The sequence below is a fragment of the Cavia porcellus genome, unplaced genomic scaffold, assembly GCF_034190915.1.
Source record: "Cavia porcellus strain 051 isolate PalLab524CR breed Dunkin Hartley unplaced genomic scaffold, mCavPor4.1 scaffold_9, whole genome shotgun sequence".
Lineage (NCBI taxonomy): Eukaryota > Metazoa > Chordata > Mammalia > Rodentia > Caviidae > Cavia > Cavia porcellus.
The window spans coordinates 16,732,738-16,748,039 of NW_026947492.1; positions in this window are offsets into that span (position 1 = coordinate 16,732,738).

The window sequence follows — 15,302 nt, forward strand, 5'->3', positions numbered from 1 at the left end:
AAGTTTATGGAAGATAGAAAGGAACTAGAATAGTTAAAATTTCAAAATAGGATTGGGAAATTTAGATGATCTTAATTTATTACTTATTTCCATGTTTATGACAGAATTTTACTCTAATAAGGCAAAAAAATCTGTCAGTGAAACATAATGAAATGTGTAAAAGGAGACAGAGGTATTGAGAAGAGTAATTTTTGACAGAAGCACCAATGGATTCAATGAGAACAAGAAAATCTTTTCAGCAAATTGGTGCTGAGTGAATGAATATCAACATGTAAAGCCGGAACCTGTTTACATACCCCATAAAATTTACACACTATAATCATTAATTGCTGTGCTATCTATTTGACTTGAGTAAGAACTGCATAGCAGATTAGGAAAACTCTGGGTAATTATGTGGGAGACTGACATGTAGGTTATAAACTGAGGAGGAAAGACTCACCTTGGAAGTGGGTGGAAGCAATAAGTAGGTTTAAGCCCGGGCAGGAGATATATATATTAAAAAAAAAAAAAAAAAAAAAAAAAGGAAGTCTTGTTTCTTTTGTTTTTATTGGAAGAGCTCTGGCCTTTGCCATTGCTTCTGGGTGTTGGTTTTTCTGGAGACATTTTAGCTTTCTGGCTGCAGATGCCTCAGTCTCTCAATCCAGACTTTTCTGCCTTCTGAAACTCTCACCAGTGACTATGGTGAGTTTCCAGGTCTTTGACCATAAACTGCCAATGGAGCAATCAGGTCACTTTGTAATCTTTCTCCTATGAATGCGCAGACAACCACTGGGATTTTTGCTGCTTTGATCTTGTAAACCCTTGCTTATCAATCCCTTGCATAATTATTCAAAATTTTATATTGTTTCTTTTTCTTTAGTGAACCCCAGTTATACAGATTTTAATATCAGAAGTGGGCTTGTTGCTATGACAGTACTCACCGTGTAGTTTAGAAGCTTTTATAACTGGTTTGTATGAGGGGTTTGGAAAAATATGGAGATGCTATCTAGAGAACACCTAGACTGCTGAAGCCATGCACAATGAGCATTTCTGCTCAGGGCTCAAAAAAGAATGCTTAGAAATTAAAACAGTAAAGACCAATTTCAGGAGGTTTCAGGTTGAAACAAAGGCTTGACTGGCAGGTGGACTTTAAGCTCTGTGTGCTACAATGTAAAAGAAATTTATCTATATTTTGCTCACTTTCTGAGACTGTGCAAGAGGCTGAGGTTAAGAATGATGGACTAATTAATATCACAGAGGGAATTTCAAGGCATCCCAAAGTAAAGGTTATGACATGGGTACTACTGGTACTTATGAATTAAATGTACCATAAGAACTAGGATCGGTCTGGAGGAGTGAATATTTCTGCAAGCAGGGAGGGATCCCAGGTTCCTGAGGCACCTCGGCCTGTGGTGAGTGGCCAGCCCAGTCTGCCCAAATCTCAGACTGTTCCGGACCCCCCAGGCTTCTGGGTGCAGTGAAGTGGAGCAGTGGGTTAGACGCCACTACTGCCGCCTCCCCATCCCGGCTACACCTGGAGGTCTGTGGAGCTCACCGGGTGGGTGGGCCTACACTATCCCCCGAGCCCAGCCGCGCCTAGCCACCTGCTTGCAGAGGAGGAGCTGGGCGGAGCCGGAGTGCCTGCAGAAGCCCCTTCCTTTGTCTGGAGGACTGTGGATATCTCTGCAAGCAGGGAGGGATTACAGGCTCCTGAGGCACTGTGGCCTTTGGTGAGTACCCTAACCCTGCTGCGATTCAAGAGCTGTGGATCTACCAAGGGGCAGGTGGGTGCACAGTGTCCCTGAGGCCCAGCTTGTCTGGAACCGTGGAGTTCTGAACAAGCAGAGGAGATCCATTGGTTCTGCAGGCCCAATGGCCTGGGGTAGAGTGATGCCAGAGTCTCAGTAGCTGCAAACATAGAAGAGGATTTTCAACAGATCCTGAGGAGGCTTTCAAATAACACTTGAAACACAGAAATATAGGAAAATGACAAAACAAAAGACCAAATTACAACCTCAAACCTCCAGCCCATCTCATGAAACCCTAGGAGGAATGTATTTAGAAGAAAATATATCCCATCCTCCTCATATATCAGACACAATAGCTACTGAAGTTGACAAGCAACTCCAGGAAGCTTTAAACAAATTCAAACTCGAAATAATATGCCAGATAAAAGAATACATGATAAAAGAAATGAAAGAGATTCTAAATATATCTAAAGAAAACACAGATAAAAAATTGGAGGAACTAAACAAAAAGATAGAATCCCTAGATGAGCAATATAAGAAACAAACAATACATAATGCAGATGCACAGAGATATACAGGAAATAAAAAACTGCACTGAAAGTTGTAAAAACTGCCTTAATGAAAGTGAAGATAGAATTTCAGACCTTGAAGACAGGATTACAGCTAGTGAACAGGAAAGGAAAGATCTTTTAAAAATAACAAGGAATCAGGAAACAACAATTCAACAACTGCAAGATGATGCAAAGAAGAATAACATAAGAATGATAGGGATTAATGAAAAAGAAGGAGACAACATAAAGGATATCAAGAGGATATTTAGAGAAGCAATAGCTGAAAACTTCCCAAGCATGAGATCAGAAACTGACATCAGGATCAGTGAAGCATATAGAACTCCAAATAGTCATAACCAAAATAAAACTACACCCAGACATATAATAATCACCATCCCAGAAATCCAACACAAGAATAGATTATTAAAAGCTGTCAGAGAGAAAAGACAGATCACTTATAAAGGAAAACCTATCAGAATCACAGCAGACTTCTCATCACAAACAATAAAGTCAAGAAGAGCATGGAGTGAAGTATTCCAGATCCTAAAGCAAAATGATTTCCAACCTAGACTGATATATCCTGCAAAACTATCATTTAAAATAGATGGTGAAATAAGATACTTCCATGACAAAGAACAGCTGAAGAACTTCATGAACACCAAACCAACCCTGCAAAAAATATTGAAAGACAGTTTAGATACACAAAGGAAAAAACCACTAAGCAAAGCAAATAATTAAACAGAACAGAAAGATAAAGATGCAACAGCAGAGAGATAAGATTCCTACAATTAACCAACATTTAACAGTAATAACCATTAATGTAAATGGTCTCAATGCACCAACCAAAAGAAACAGACTAGCAGAATGGATGAAGAAACAAAATCCAACCATATGCTGTTTATAGGAAACCCATCTAACCCAGAAGGATACTCACAGACTGAAAGTCAAAGGATGGAAAACAATTCTTCATGTAGCAGGAATCCAAAAAAAGGCAGGAGTAGCCATTCTGTTTGCAGACAAGGTGAACTTTAAACCAACAATGACCATAAAGGATAAAGAAGGTCACTACATACTCATAAGGGGAAAACTCCAAGAGGAAGAGATAACTATCTTAAATATATACGCACCAAACTCCAGAGCGCCCAGTTATATAAAACAATTATTAACAGAAATGAAAACTCAAATTATCAGAAGCACAATTGTAACAGGAGACCTTAATATGCCATTGACACCAAGGGACAGATCAACCAGACAGAAAATGAGTAAAGAAATAACAGAACTGAATCATACCTGTGAACAAATGGGTTTGATAGACATATACAGAATGTGCCACCCAACAACATCAGAATACACATTCTTCTCAGCAGTACATGGGTCATTCTCTAAAATAGGCCATATATTAGCTCATAGAACATATTTAAACAAGTGCAAAAGAGCTGAAATCATCCCTTGCATGTTATCGGATCACAGCGCTCTGAAATTAGAAATTAACGATAAAAGATACTGCAAAAATCACACAAACACATGGAAACTGAATAACACACTCTTGAGTAATCAGTGGGTCACAGAAGAAATTAAAGAAGAAATCAAACAATACCTAAAAGAAAATGAAAATGCAGATACAACTTACCAGAATCTGTGGGATGCAATGAAAGCCGTCCTGAGAGGAAAATTTATTGCACTGAGTTCCCACATCAGGAAAACAGAACGAATACAAATAAATAACTTGATGCTACACCTCAAACAGGTAGAAAAAGAAGAGCAAGTCAAGCCCAAAGCCAAAAGAAGAGAGGAAATTATAAAAATCAGAGCAGAAATCAATGCAATAGAGACTAAGAAAACAATCCAAAGGATCAACAAATCACAGAGTTGGTTCTTTGAAAGAATAAATAAAATCGATAAGCCCCTAGCCAACCTTATTTAAAAAAGGGAAGAAAAAGCTCAAATTCATGCAATAATAAATGAAAAAGGAGAAGTCACTACAGACCCAATAGAAATACAGAAGATCATCAATACCTATTTCGAAAACCTCTACTCTCAAAAGTTTGATAACACAGAAGAAATAGACAGATTCTTAGAAACATATGAAGTCCCAAAGCTAGATCAAGAGGATGTAAAATTGTTGAATAACCCAATCTCGGTTACTGAAATTGAAAATGTAATTAAGTCCTTACCCACCAAGAAGAGCCCAGGCCCAGATGGATTCACTGCAGAATTCTACAAGAAATACAAAGAAGACCTAATGCCGACACTCCTCAAACTATTCAATGAATTTGAAAGGGAAGCAATCCTTCCTAAGTCATTCCTGGAAGCAAATATCACTCTAGTACCAAAACCTGAGAAAGACCCAACTAAAAAAGAGAACTATAGACCGATCTCCCTAATGAACACAGATGCAAAAATCCTCAATAAAATATTGGCAAATAGGATCCAGCAAATCATCAAGAAGATTATACACCATGACCAAGTGGGATTCATCCCAGGAATGCAAGGATGGTTCAACATACGCAAATCAATAACAGTAATCCACCATATCAATAAAGCCAAAAATAAGAATCACATGATCATTTCTATAGATGCAGAAAAAGCCTTCGATAAGGTCCAACATTTATTCATGCTAAAAACTCTACAGAAAATTGGAATAGATGGTCTTTTCCTCAATATAATAAAGGCCATTTATGACAAACCAACAGCCAGCATCATACTTAATGGCCAAAAATTGAAAGCCTTTACTTTAAAATCAGGCACAAGACAAGGATGTCCTTTATCACCACTCCTATTTAATATAGTACTGGAAGTACTAGCCAGAGCAATTAGGCAAGAAAGAGAAATAAAAGGGGTAAAGATAGGAAAAGAAGAAGTTAAGTTGTCATTGTTTGCAGATGACATGATACTCTACATAGAAGACCCCCTAAGCTCCATTGAAAGACTCTTAGATACAATAAATAAATTCGGTAATGTGGCTGGATACAAAATCAGTACTCAGAAATCAATAGCATTCCTATACACAAACAACAAAATCACAGAGAGGGAAATAAGGGAAACTGGACTATTCACATTAGCAAGAAAAAAATGAAATATTTAGGAATTACTCTTACTAAAGAAGTGAAAGACTTATACAGTGAAAACTATAATACACTGAAAAAGGAAATTGAAGATGATCTCAGAAAATGGAAAGACATCCCTTGCTCATGGATAGGAAGAACAAACATTGTGAAGATGGCCATTCTCCCAAAACCCTTATACAGATTCAATGCAATCCCAATAGAAATACCATCAACATACATTATAGATCTAGAGAAATCACTCCTAAATTTCATCTGGAACCAGAAGAGACCTAGAATCGCAAAAGCAATTCTAAGCAGCAAAGACAAAGCAGGAGGCATCACAATCCCTGACTTGAAATTATACTACAAAGCAACAGTAGTAAAATCAACATGGTATTGGAATCAAAACAGAGGCGAAGATCAATGGAATAGATTAGAAGATACAACCACAACTACAAACACACTCAACCACCTTATCTTTGATAAAGGAGCCAAGCAGGTTCACTGGAAGAACGACAGTCTCTTTAATAAATGGTGCTGGAAAAACTGTCTCTCCATTTGCCGAAAACTAAAGCTAGACCCATGTCTATCACCATGTACTAAATTAAAATCTAAATGGGTCAAAGATCTGAATATTAAAACAGAAACGCTAAATCTATTGGAAGACAAATTGGGTAGAAACCTTGGAGACATAGGAGTAGGTAGAGAATTCATGAACAGGACTCAAACTGCATGGGAAATACTTCCCAGAATCAATAACTGGGACCACTTCTTATTAAAAAGTTTCTGCATGTCAAAAGAAATCTCCAGCATAGTGAAAAGAAAACCCACAAACTGGGAAAAGATTTTAGTGAACTCTCTCTTAGACAAGGGACTCTTGTCTAAAACATATAAAGAATTAAAAAAACTCAGACCTCCAAAATTCAAAGATCCAATCCAAAAATGGGCATCTGAGATGAATATGCAATTCTCAGATGAAGAAATGCAAATGGCAAATAAATACATGAAAAAATGCTCATCATCATTGGTCATTAGAGAAATGCAAATTAAAACCACACTGAGATACCATCTCACTCCTGAAAGAATGGCCAGGATCAAGAAAACCAACAACAACAAATGCTGGAGAGGCTGTGGGGAAAAAGGAACTCTCCTGCACTGTTGGTGGGAGTGTAGACTGGTACAGCCTTTGTGGAGGTCTGTGTGGAGGTTTCTCAAAAAGTTGGGACTGGAAATCCCATTTATTCCAGCTATTCCACTTCTAGGCATATTCCCAGAAGAACTGAAAGCATCATACCACAGGGATATATGTGCACCTATGTTTATAGCAGCACAATTTGTAATCGCCAGATCTTGGAAACAACCCAAGTGTCCATCAACTGAGGAATGGATAAAAAAGTTGTGGTATTTCTATACAATGGAGTATTATTCAGCTATAAAGAAGGATCGCATTGAGATATTTATCAATAAATGGGCGCAGCTTGAGACCATACTCATAAGTGAAATAAATCAATCTCGCATGTATGAATACCGAATAGTTTCCCTAATGTAAGTAATGATTCAAATATATAAAAATATGTGATAATCATGATTCCCCATTATGTGGCCTTGAAGCCTTATAAAATTTTCACTTATTAATTAGAAAGGCTTTATTCTGGGCTTCTTGATATGGAAATATTTGAAGCTATAGTATATGAAGTTTTATCCAAATATTTTAAGGAAAAAGACAGACACTATGGTAACTACTATTCTTTAAAAAAATTATTTAGCTATTTCTTATGTTTATTTTAATTAAGGGAAAATTAAAAATTTAGGATATATAATAGTAACTCTTTTCGATCTCCTATTAACTTGTATTGAAGTCCTGTAATACTCCCACGATCTTGTTTTGACTGATTAGACTCTGTTCCATTCTGTGCGATAGTAGCAAGTCTGAGGGTATAGGCAACTAATTTGAAGGCAATAAGATTCACAAAGATGCCCATTCTGGTTTGACTATTGTCTCCTTTGGAAGTCCTGTAATGTTCACAATGCCTAAGTTTTATTGGTCTTGTTCTCCACTGTTTTGTCCAACTTTATAATATCTAATGAGATAGATAATTCCTTTTAAGGAAACAAGAGACAACGTTGATAATCGTTAATAACCTTGTACTCTGTTCTACATCATGTGCTATGTCTATCCTTGGTTTTGACTTACAGCTTTGTTTTGCCATATTTGACTTTATTCTCCCCCCCCCCAAAAAAAGTAATAAGAACTACGGAGTAATAAAATCCAAAATGTGTAAATTTTGTTGTAAAAAAGAGAGGGAGGAAAAAAAAAGAGCTCTAAAGGATATAACAGCAAGTGTGTTTAGGGGTGTTAAATAACTGACTATATTAATGTTTTTGGATCATTGAACACAGCTCTTTGCAGTCTCTCTGTTTGAATGTCTACTTTGTATTCTTTGATACTGTGATTTGAGCAACTATTTCCAAGATGATAATATGTAATCTATTAACAGGTGATTTCTTCCTGTTATGTTTTTTTTTTTTTGTAGTTCTGTATTATGTGTAACCTTACACTGCTTTGTTTTGTTTTGTGTTTTTCTCTTTTTCCTCTTAAATAAAAAAAAATAACTAGGATCAAAGCGGATAACTGAGTAACTTGAAAAATCTAGCTAGGAGTTAGGAATGAAACTTTTAAGTTGGGAGCTATAAAATTCACATCTGTAAAACTGGGACATGTAAACATCTAGCTGAAGAAAGCTTTTTTTGCAGGAAATACTGGGGCTGAAAAATCCAAGTACTTTACATCACATGCTTGCTGGCAACTCAGCAGTACCCCACTTACACTGGCTATGAGATGCAAAAGTAAAATACTTTGTTTTAAGAAGAGAACCCATCTATAATGCTGGTGAAGGGCTAAATAGTGCATTGGCTACCTAAATTCTCATGTTCAATCATCCAGATCCCCAGAGACCTCTTCATCCATGGTGCAAAGGAGCCTGGCAACCACTCAATTATCCATGTGGTATTGGATTTACAGACATATAAAATCCAAGAGTTATTGTGTCAGGGAGACTTTTAATCAGATTGCAGAAGAAATGAGATGATCATGTGAAGTTTTGAGGGTGACACTGCAAGTCACAGGAGACCCCAAGATTCGGGAGAAACCAGCAATGTGGAAAGTCTGGTGACAGAAGCTGCAGGCGGTGAGCAAAGCACCTGAAAAGAAGACACAAGAACTGAAGCCAAGAGTAGAGATGAGGACAACCAAATCACTTAGGTGCACTTGTCATCACAGATTACCACTGGGGCTGAACATGGAGCTACAGGATTTAATCTTGGCCCTTCTGGGTTTTAGTCTGTTTAGTTCCATTCCTTTCTATCCCATTCTCAACTTTGGAACTGGTATGCTTAATCTGAGTTATTTATGTGAGCAGAGTTTCTCTTTTTTCTGGTTTTTACAGAAGCTTGCAGCTTTTTTTTTTTTTTTTTTTTTTTTTTATTTAGAGATTTGGGAGTTGGGTTTCTCAGCACTGTTATAATGTTGGTGATTCTTAGAGATGGGTGAAGTATATTTGACATTTATATGTACAAATGAATCTTTTTCAAGCCAGGAGCAGAATATTATGGCTCAGATTGAGAACAGCCTCCAAAGATCTCAAGTACTCATAGGTGTGGTCTTGGCAATATAAGTGAATCATTGGAATCCCACTTGATTTGGATGGAGGTGCACCAATCCTGGTCAGAATAGGCAGTTCATTTGGAGTATTGTCTAGAATGGTGTATCTCTTTGCTTGTTTCTTCCTTTCTCTTTCTGTTTCCTGGTCATCATGATATGCATGGGTTTTCTTTGCAGCAGACCCTTCTACCATTTTGTTTCTCTCTTGGAGTCAACTGATCAGGAACTACATCCATGAGCCAAAATAAACCTATTCTCCTTTAATTTGAGGATATCACCAATGAAATGGAATGTGACTAAGATACACACTAACTAGAGATCAATTACAGAAGAATGTGTAAGAGAATACCTTTAATTAGTAGAAATACAAACATTATTGAAATAGAACATCAACAAAAATGATAAACACCATTAGATAAGTACAAAATGTATGATTACCAAATGGCATCATTTTAACAGAAAAGAAATGGCACCCCACAAGCTACAAGAAAATTATTTGCATACATGCCTGCACACACATACACACATATGCACGCACACACGCACACACACAAATGGAGGACAGTGGCATCTCTCTAGATGTGTAAAACCTTACAAACATTGTGTAAGTAAAAATATACTAGAATGTTTAATGCAGTTTTATTTAAAATAACAATTTTGAAACAGTTCAGGGAAATGCCTATTACCTAATGAACTGTTAAACAAATTATAGTATTCATACATGGAACACTACTTAGAAACATAAATGAAAAATTTATCGCTGCCTATACCAAAAAATATCAGAATTATAGGGTTACATCAGTTAAGTAAGCCACACATAGAATACAGGTGATCATAGACTTAACAATGGTTGGAAGTTACATACTGTTACTTTGCTTTTCTTACCTCAACTTTACATACAAGTTCAGAATAGAATGGTGTTTATCAGGGACTACAGATTACAGCTAATTACTGTATATCTCAAAAACTAGAAAGAGTACTTGACTGTTTTCACTGGAAAGAAATGTCAGACATAAGATGTGTTTAGCCTGATTTAAACATAATACAGTGCATGCATTTATTTAAAAAATCACATGGTACTCCATTATTATATATTTTTATTTTATATGCCAGTACAATGAACATAATTTAAAATTTTGAAATATAAATGCTAAAATTTTAAATCTATTGGGAAGTAAAATATAATATAAAAGGCTTTCAAAAAGCAAACTCAATCTGTACTTTTCTCATTTTCTCAAATGTTTTCTCATCATCTGCTTTGAAATTCTCTTTAATTAATAAATCTAAGAATCATCAAAAGAACATATAGGGGAGTTGGAATTTATCTCAATGGCACAAATGTCTGCCTGACAAGGGCAAGGTGGTGAGTTTGATCCTCAGAAGTGAAACAAACAAACAAAGAACCCACAAAATATGTACTCAAGAAACATGTATTCAGCTGCAGCCATCTCCCACTCCTGGCTGTGCTTGGCGGACCCTGGAGTTCAAAGCAAACAAGTTGACACCAACAGTTCCACAGGCTGGGTGGCCTGGGGTGAGTGTTCCGCGCACCTTCCCCCAAGCCCAGCTAGTTTTGTATCCTTGATCAGCCCAGACAGGGTACTTCATGGCTTCCTGTTGCACTGGACCAGCCTTGCAGCTCTTGAGCATGCCTGCCCAACCCCCAGTGGCCTTCTGTCAATCCGGGGTACTGGGTGGCCTGAGTTCCAGGAGCTGAGGGTATAGAAGATGATTTCCAGCAGACCCTGAGGAAGCCCTAGACATTCAAAACAATTGAAACACAGAAATACAGCAAAATACGAAATGAAAGACCAAACTACAAACTCAAACCTTGAGTCCATCCCAAGAAACCTTAGGAGATATGTACATAGAAGAAAATATATGCAATGCACCTGAAATACCTGAAATAAAGAAGAAAATCTAGGAAGCTTTAAAGGAATTTGAATTAGAAATAATATCCCAGGTGAAAGAAGAAATGATAAAGAAATGAAAGAGATATTGAACATATCTAAAGAAGACACAGTTAAAAAATTGGAGGAACTAACCAAAAAGATAAAATCCTTGGATGAACATAAGAAATGAATAGAATACATAAAGCAGATGCAAAGAGATATACAGGAAATCAAAAATTCCATTGAAAGCTGTAAAAATCAGCTCAATGAAAGTGATGATAGAATTTCAGAATGCCAACACAAGATTGCAGATAGTGAAAATGAAAGGAAAGATCTTTTAAAAGTAACAAGGCACCAGGAAATAACAATTCAACAACTGTGAGAAGCACAAAGAAAAACAACATAAGATTGATACGGATAAATGAAAAAGAAGGGGACAACATAAAGAATGTAAAGAGAATATTTAGAGAAGTAACAGCTAAGAATTTCCAAAAAATGAATTTGGAAATTGACATCAGGTCAGTGAAGCACATAGAACTCCAAATAGTCATATCAAAAATAAAACTACACCCAGACATATAATAATCATCATCCCAGAAATCCAACATAAGAATAGAACATTCAAAGCTGTCAGTGAGAAAAGAAAGATCACGTATAAAGGAAAATCTACTAGAATCACACAAGACTTCTCACACAAACAATAAAATCAAGAAGAGCATGGAGTGAAGTATTTCAGATCCTAAAAGAAAATGATTTCCAACCAGACTGATGTACCCTGCAAAACTGTCCTTCAAAATGGATGGAGAAATAAGATACTTCCATGACAAAGAACAGCTGACGAACTTCTTGATCACCAAGCCAACACTGCAAAGAATATTGAAAGCAATACACTTAGGAAAACCCACTAAGCAAAGCAGACAATTAAACAGAAGAGAAAGGCAAAGATGCAACAGCAGAAAGATAACATGTCAACAATAAACCAATATATAACAGTTATAGCCATTAATGTAAATGGTCTCAATGCACCAATTAAAAAAAACAGATGGACAGAATTGATAAAGAACAAAATTCAAACATGTGCGCTCTACAAGAAACTCATCTAACACAAAAGGATACTCACATACTGAAAGTCAAAGGATGGAAAACAATACTTCATGCAACAGGAACCCTCAAAAAGTTGGAGTAGCTATTCTGTTTGTAGACAATGTGAACTTCAACGCAATAATGATTAGAAGAGATAAAGAAGGTCACTACGTACTGATTAGGAGGAAACTTCAAATGGTAGAGATAACTATCTTAAATATATATGCACCAAATTCCAGAGCACCCAGTTATATAAAACAAGTATTAACAGAAATGTAAAACCACATTATCAGTAACACAAATATAACATGAGACCTTAACACACCATTGACACCAAAGGACAGATCAACCAGACAGAAAACCAGGAAAGTAATAGCAGAACTGAATCACACCTGTGAACAAATGGACTTGATAGACATATACAGAGTGTTCCATCCAACATCATCAGAATACACATTCTTCTCAGCAGTACATGGGTCATTCTCTAAAATAGACCATATATTAGCTCACAGAACATATTTAAATAAATGCAAAAGAGTTGAAATTATTTCATGCATGTTATTGGATCATAGAACCGTGAAATTTGAAATTAATGATACAAGATACTACCAAAATCCCACAAACGCATGGAAACTGAATTACACACTTTTGAGTAATCAGTGGGTCACAGGGCAAGTTAAAGAAGAAATTAAACAATACCTACAAGAAAACAAAAATATAAATACAACTTACCAGAATCTGTGGGAAGCCATGAGGAAAATTTATTGCACTGAGTTCCCACATCAGGAAAACAGAATGAATACAAATAAGTACCTTATGTTACACCGCAAACATCTAGAAAAAGAAAAGCAAATCAAGCCCAAACCCACAAGAAGAGAGGAAATTAGAAAAATAAGATAAGAAATCAATGCAATAGAGACTAAGACAACAATCCAAAGAATCAATGAATCAAAGGCTTGGTTCTTTGAAAGAATAAATAAAATTGATAATCCCTAGAAAACATTGTTAAAAAAAAGAGAAGAAAAAGTTCAAATTCATGCAATGAGAAATGAAAAAGGTGAAATTACTACAGACTCTATAGAAATACAGATGATCATCAACACCTATTTTGAAAACCACTACTCTCAATGGTTTGATAACACAGAAGAAATAGACAGATTCCTAGAAACATATGAAGTACCAAAGCTAGGTCAAGAAGATATAAAACTGCGGAGTAATCCAATTTCTATTAATGAAATTAAAAATGTAATTAAGTCCTTATCTACAAAGAAGAGGCCAGACCCAGATGGATTCACTGCAGAATTCTAAAGAAATACAATGAAGACTTAATGCCAACACTCATAAAACTCTTCAATGAAATTGAAAGGGAAGCAATCCTTCCTAAGTCATTCCTGGAAGCAAGTATTATACTAGTAAGAAAATCGGAGAAAAACCTAACTAAAAAAGAGAACTATAGACCATTATTCCTAATGAACACAGATGCAAAAATCCTCAGTAAAATATTGATGAATAGGATGCAGCAAATCATCAAGAAGATCATACACCATGACAAAATGGGATTCATCCCAGGCATGCAGGGATGGTTCAAATTACGTTAATCAATAAATGTCATCCACCACATCAATAAAGCCAAAATAAGAATCACATAATCATTTCTATAGATGCAGAAAAAGCTTTGGATAAGGTCCAACATTTATTTATGATAAGAACCTTACAAAAAATTGGAAAAGATGGTCTTTACCTCAATATAATAAAGGCCATCTATGACAAACCAACATCCAGTATCATAGTAAATGGCGAAAAACTGAGAGCCTTTACTTAAAATCAGGCACAACATAAGGATGTCCCTTATTACTACTCCTTTATAGTATTGGAAATATTAGCCAGGGAAATTAGACAAGAGAAAAATAAAAGGGGAAAGATAGGAAAAGAAGTTAAATTATCATTGTTTGCAGATGACATGAAACTCTACATAGAAGACCCCCAAAACTCCATTGAAAAACTCCTAGATATAATAAATAAATTCAGTAATGTAGCTTGATACAAAATAAATACTCAAAATCAGTAAAATTCCTATACACTAACAACAAAATCACTGACGGAGAAATGAGATAAGCCACATACTTCGCACTAGCAACCAATAAAATGAAATACTTAGGAATTATTTTCATGAAAGAAGTGAAAGATTTATATAGGGAAAATTACAATGCACTGAAAAAAGAAATTGAAGAGGATCTCAGAAAATCGAAAGGCATCCCTTGCTCATGGATAGGAAAAATAAATATTGTGAAAATGGCCATTCTCCCAAAACTCTTATATATATTCAATGCAATCCCTATAAAAATACTATACAAATACCTCATAGATCTCAAGAAATTCATTTGGAGTGAGAAATTCATAGATCTTAAAATTCATTTGGAATGAGAAGAGACCTAAAATATCAAGGACAGTTCTAAGTAGCAAAGGCAAGGCAGGAGGCATCACAATCCCTGGCTTGAAGTTATACTACAGAGCCACTGTAGTAAAATCAACATGGTACTGGAACCAAAATAGAGCTGAAGATCAATGAATAGATTAGAAGATACAACCACAACTACAAACATGCTCAACCACTTTATCTTTGATAAAGGGGCCAAACATGTTCAGTGGAAAATGAGAGTCTGTTTAATAAAAGGTGTTGGAAAAACTGGCTCTTAATATGCCGAAATCTAAAACTAGACCCATGCCTATCACCATGTACTAAAATAAAATCTAAACAGATCAAAGATCTAAATATTAAAACAGAAACACTAAATCTATTGGAAGACAAATTCGATAAAGACCTTGAAGACATAAGAGTAGGTAAAGAATTCATGAACATGATTCAAACCACATGGGAAGTACTTCCCAGAGTCAATAAATGGGATGACCTCTTATTAAAAAGTTTCTGCACGTCAAAAACAATCTCAAGCATAGTGAAAAGAAAACCCACAACCTGGGAAAAAATCTTAGTGAACTGCCCCTCACACAAAGGACTTCTGTCTAAAATATATAAAGAATTTTTAAAAAAATCAGACCCCCAAAATTCAAAGACCCAAACCAAAAATGGGCATCTGAGATGAATCCACAATTCTCAGATGAAGAAATACAAATGGCAAATAAGTACATGAAAAAATGTTCATCATCATTAGTCATTAGAGAAATGCAAATTAGAGATTTCATGTCATTCCTGAAAGAATGGCCAAGATCAAGAAAACTACCAACAACAAATGCTGGAGAGACTGTGGGGAAAAAAGGAACTCCCCTGACTGTTGGTGGGAGTGTAGACTGGTACAAACATTGTGGAGGTCAGTCTGGAGATT